Here is a 6000-nt window from a genome sequence, read left to right as displayed (position 1 = left end):
GTTGTACTACTCCCTAGCACTCATTGAAAGATATCTCGGTAACCGAACGTCCAATCAAAAAAAAATTCAATAGCGTTCTACTAGGATGTAGTAGCTTTCGTTTGGGGCCTTAAGAACCTAAATCGGTTGATAGACGGCTGAGAAATTTATGGTGATACACTTTGTCAAAAATATCTAAAATAATTAAGTTGTACTACTCCCTAGCACTCATTGAAAGATATCTCGGTAACCGAACGTCCAATCAAAAAAAAAATTCAATAGCGTTCTACTAGGATGTAGAAGCTTCCGTTTGGGGCCTTAAGAACCCAAATCGGTTGATAGACGGCTGAGAAATTTATGGTGATACACTTTGTCAAAAATATCTAAAATAATTAAGTTGTACTACTCCCTAGCACTCTTTGAAAGATATCTCGGTAACCGAACGTCCAATCAAAATAAAATTCAATAGCGTTCTACTAGGATGTAGTAGCTTTCATTTGCTTCCAAGAGAACTCAAATCGGTCAACAGACGGCTGAGAACCGTGAGTGACATTTTTTTGTAACATACATACACACACACACATACACACACACACACATACACACACACGCACATACAGACATTTGCTCAATTCGTCGAGCTGAGTTGATTGGTATATGTGACTCGGCCCTGCGGGCCTCGGATCGAAAGTCGGTTTTCCAAGCGGTATTTATACCCTTCTTATGGGTGTAAGAAGGGTAAAAATGACGGATTACGGTAAAATTTTACCGTAATCTCAACAGCTGAACGTACGGTAAAAAGTTCGGTGATTTTTCAAACCACCGAACGTACTGCGAATCTCAGGAAAATGCATCTGTCAAAATTACCGGAACGTTCGGTACTTTTTACAAATTTACCGTAAAAATCGCAGAACGTTCGGTATGTTTGTTTACAAATGAATTCTCAATATCACTGAACGTACGGTAAATTTTACAAATTTACGGCGATTTTATGCGAGCACAAAAAAAACAATATTTTCATAAAAAACGTCGATGATGGGATTGAATACATGACCTTCTGATCAGGAACCACACTTGCTGTCACTGTACAAGAGAGTCTTGCTTGAAGATGATGCGCAAATTCTAATAGAACTGTCGAAGCTGCCGGCGTGGCTGCCAAACGCATTTTACAGCAGTACGGTAAAATAGTCCCATCACCGATTTGTTCGGTAAAATATTCACAGGTCTCCTGTAAATTTGTCTGATTTCACCGGTTCTTCGGTGATTTCTTAGATTTCACCGATTTTCTCCTGCAATTTCATCGATTTCGCCGTAATACTGTAGTTTGCTTGTTTACAGACCAGTTTCGGTGATTTTTTTCACCGAATACTGTAATTTCGACAATGATTTTTCATAAGGGACTAACTGACTTAATCGATTTCTCTTCGTCGACTCTCTTTTTCGCTAATAACTTGATCAAAACAAACAAAATCATTATTCTTTTTGTTTCTATAGCATGATGTAGTCGTCTTCTTCGCATTTCAACCAAAAAATCTTTAGAAAACTCAATATACATTCTGTAATAACACAAAGAGAGGATCGATGAAGAGAATTCGAAAATGTCAGTTAGGCCCTAATTAAGAATCAGTGTCGATTTATTCTAAGTGTGTATCAGATGTTTGTGGACCTATGCACTTATAGCCTAGTTACATCGAAGTCTCGCGCTTAGTATCATACAGGCGTATCTGCAATGATCGAATTCTCTTCATCGATTTTCTCTTTGCTCAATAACTACAGGTGAATCTTTTCCAGTTGTTTTAGTTGTTCTAGCCCTAGTCATTCTTTATCGAAACAAACCAAGAGATCATCCTAGCAGTGAACATATTGAATTATTGTAAAAGCTTGAAACTGACGACATTTTTTATGTTAATAGACTGAAATATATCCACCAAATTCTGACAATCACATCTTTAGTTTCAATTAATTCTTAGAAAATGGAGAAAATTTATATTTGCCCTAAAGTACTATTTGCCAGAATGTACCAATCCCCAGAATTTAATATCATATATATAAAATCCCAGCGTTGTCTGTCTGTCTGTCCGTAACGCTTTGAAATGTTTCGTTGACATGTTTCACCACATACAGTGTCGGACAATAAAAATGCACCAAAGCCGTTTTCCCATACAAACTTGTCAACTTTGGATTGCCATATCTCAGTTATGTCTCAACCGATTGTTTTCATTTTTCTGTGACGAACTACAAAACATTTCAATTTTCAAAAACTATTGAAAAAGTTCAGTGATTACTATTGATACAAAAGTTACAGATAGGTTGAATTTTGACAATAAAAATGCACCAACACAAAAAATTGTGTAGCCAAAAATGCTGAAGTCAGATAGCTATGGTGTCTTCAGCAAATTTATTGGTCATCACACAAGCAACATATTTGCCGAAGACACCATAGTGATTTGACTTCAGTATTTTTGGCTACATATTTTTTGTCTTGGTGCATTTTTATTGTCAAAATTCAACCTATCTGTAACTTTTGTATCAATAGTAATCACTGAACTTTTTCAATAGTTTTTGAAAATTGAAATGTTTTGTAGTTCGTCACAGAAAAATGAAAACAATCGGTTGAGACATAACTGAGATATGGCAATCCAAAGTTGACTAGTTTGTATGGGAAAACGGCTTTGGTGCATTTTTATTGTCCGATACTGTATGTATCAAATTTCTAAAAGGTACGAGAACATTCTGGATGTTTTTTTGACTTTCTAGGAATAATAAGAAGAACCTTCTGGAATATTCTGGAACATCAATATTCTAAAAATCCTAAGAACTTTTTGGAAGTTCCAGAAAATAAATAACGTTCTGGAATACTCTAAAATATGGAACTTCTTAAATTTTCGAGAATCCCCTTGAAGTTTGTGGACGCTTCAGAAAGAAGAAGAAGAACCTTCTGCAGCATTATGGAACACCTTTTTTTGGCGTAACGTCCCAACTGGGTCAAACCCTGCTTCTCAGCTTAGTGTCTATGAGCTCAGTTATTAACTGAGAACTTCGGCTTCTAATAACCACTTCTAAGTTGTTAAACGTTTTAGAAAAGAACCTTCTAGAATGTTCTAGAGCATGAAACTTTATTATATTGGGAAAAGGTTATGGACGTTAGGGAATGAGCAAGGAACCAAAAAAGAACCTTCTTGCTCTGGAACATAAAAATCCATAAGATTTCCATAAACCTCCTGAAAGATACTGAACGTTACAAAAGTAAAACAATCACCTGAGATATTCTGGATATCACACTTCCTCAAATATCGAAAACTTTCTGTGCGTTACTGAACGTTTCAATCAGAGAAAGGAGAAGAACCTTCTGGAATGTTCTGTACACTCTTTATTCTTAATTTCAAGAACTTTCTGGAAGCTAATGAATGTCCAAGAAAGAAGTAAAGGGCCTTCTAAAATGTTCTAGAACACCAAAAAACATGAAATTTCGAGACTTTTTTAGAGATTACTGAATGTTTCAGAAAGAGGAATAATAATCTACGAAAATGTTCTAGATAATCAAAATTCTTAGAACTTTCGAGAAGTTACTGGACAAAAACAAGACAAAGACCTTCTGTTAACTTTTTTAAAGTTACTAAAAGTGTCTGAGAGTTTGTGAACGTTCCAGAAAGAATGAAAAATACCCTTTAAGAAGGTTCTGGAACATTCAAATTCATAAAATGTTTGAAAAATTTCTGGAAGCTACTGAACATTCCAAATGAAAACAGATAAAATCTATAGAATATTCTGGAACATTAAACTTCCCAGGTACTTTCCAGAAGTTACTGAATATTTCAGAAAGAATAAGAAAACTAGCCTTCTGGAATTTTCTGGAACAAATTTTTTAATGCCGATTATGTTCGGGGAGTTTGTCAACGTCCAAGAAAAAAAAATGTCAAATGGACCTTCTGAAAAGTTCTGGAAAATCAGAATTCATTAAATTTTGAGAACTTTCTGGAGATTACTAAACGTTCAAGAGAGAAGCATTCTGGAGAGAGATTCTGGAATATTCTCGAAAACAGTTTCATTGAAGAAGTGTAACTGGAATTTTAAAAACAATCTTTTTCTAGCTAACGTGGCTAGCCACGTCGGGTCAGCTAGTTTAGTAATAAATTCTGGGGATTGGTACATTCTGGCAAATGGTACTTTCGGGCAAATAGTATTCTGGCAAATGGTACATTCTGGCAAATGGTTTTCTGGCGTTTGTCATTCTGGCGAATGGTTTTCTGGCAAATATCGCACAATCTTTCGTGCTTGCTGTTCAACATTCAACATAGAGGGTGTAATAAGGAGAGCGGGGATAAACACGAATCGAATTAGTCAGTAGAATATCTAGCCACAGAAGTCCAATGTCGCGACTGATCGTGTGACTAACATCTAGTTTGCCACGCCCTTACAGCGTCAGCAGCGGTACTAGAAGTGTCAAGTTAATTTTGTTTACCATAACAAAAGGTCCTCTACAAGATGGACACTTTGAAATAGTAAATTATTGCAATTAAAGTTATTAAAATAATTAAATAGGAAAACTGACTGAAGCTATGTTCATTTAGAATCCGGAATGACAAAATCACGTATATCTTAGGGATGGAATAACAAATATAAAAGGTGAAGCCCTCAAAACAAAGGTTATTTATTGTACTTTCATGGAAAAATATCATTGAAATTATTTATTTTTATTTTTCACACATTTTCTGACTTTTTCAGTATTGACCTCTCTAAAAATCTGCACAACGGTGGTAAATTTTAGCAACAACCCCTTCCGCACGTTTGTTCAACAATCAGGTCATCTAAGCAATGTCCTGAGTGCCTTGACTAGTCTGACTAGGATTCCGAAGAAAAATTGCCAAACTTTTTTTTATTGCGAAATGAGGGGCAACAGTGAATTGAGAAAACGTGAAATTTGAGTGTTTTTTTCGTTGATAAACACTACCCATCTGTGACGATACCACTGAACGTCTCCGGCTGTCATGGCAGCTCATCAAAATAGGTAAAACCTCTACATATCCCTTGTGTGCGTTTTTGAAAAGCAGCACGCGATTCTTGAGGCTGTCATCCTTGTATGAATTGGTTCTCATCATCTTGTTGCGAAAAAACCATGCCCAGAGTTCGAACTTCTTGCCAAATCTTCTAATTCAAAGCAGATTTATCGATAAACCCAAGCTTTTTTCTTCCGAGGACACATCCTTATGCCATGGTTAACAACATCTGTGCACATAAGGGGCCGTACACAAATTACGTCACGCTATTAGGGGGGAGGGGGGTTGTTAAAAAGGTCAATTTTTGCGTGACATAATTTGTGTATCACCCCTAACACATAATGGTTTTGACGATATTAACATTTTTCGCGACTGTCGTACCTGACCACGCTATATTTTCAACGTGTTTGTGCAAGATTTTTTTCCTCCTCTTGTCTTCAATCTGAAATAACTTTTCACTCGTTGCAAGAAAATCGATTAAATTTTCACCATTTAAAGAGGATTAGTGTATGATCAGAGTGCTGCAAAAGAATGATGATTATGTTCATTAAGAGCGCCACTAGAAAATGTGACATGATTCCGGATTCTAAGTGAACATAGCTTTACAGCGCTATTGGAGTTCTAGTGTATTTCTATTGACTAACCTTTTAGGACTCGCGCCGTCAAGCAACCGAAACTGCATCGCGCTCGCATATACGAAGAGCGACGTTTTTTGGTAGGGTACGAGCACCGGTTTTGGCCAGTCTAAGGGAAATCATTTATATAAAAATAACCAAGAGTCCTATGATTGCTACCGATGTGTCAAATGAAAGGATTCAATCTATATTTTGTAGGAAAAATGCAGAAAGCAAGCTAATACTTGATTTTTGTATTAAAAGTGGCACTGGCCAAAATAGAAGCTCAGCGTCAGTTTTGGCCATATTCTTAACTTTGATTTCTATTTTGGCCAATCACGTGTATTTCTTATGGGAGTGGCCAAATTAGAAGCACCCTGGCCAAAATAGATATATGGGAGCTGATTTTT

This window comes from Aedes albopictus, chromosome 3 (genome assembly GCF_035046485.1).
Source record: "Aedes albopictus strain Foshan chromosome 3, AalbF5, whole genome shotgun sequence".
Lineage (NCBI taxonomy): Eukaryota > Metazoa > Arthropoda > Insecta > Diptera > Culicidae > Aedes > Aedes albopictus.
The sequence above is the reverse complement of the archived record's forward strand: the minus strand, read 5'-3'. Positions refer to the sequence as shown.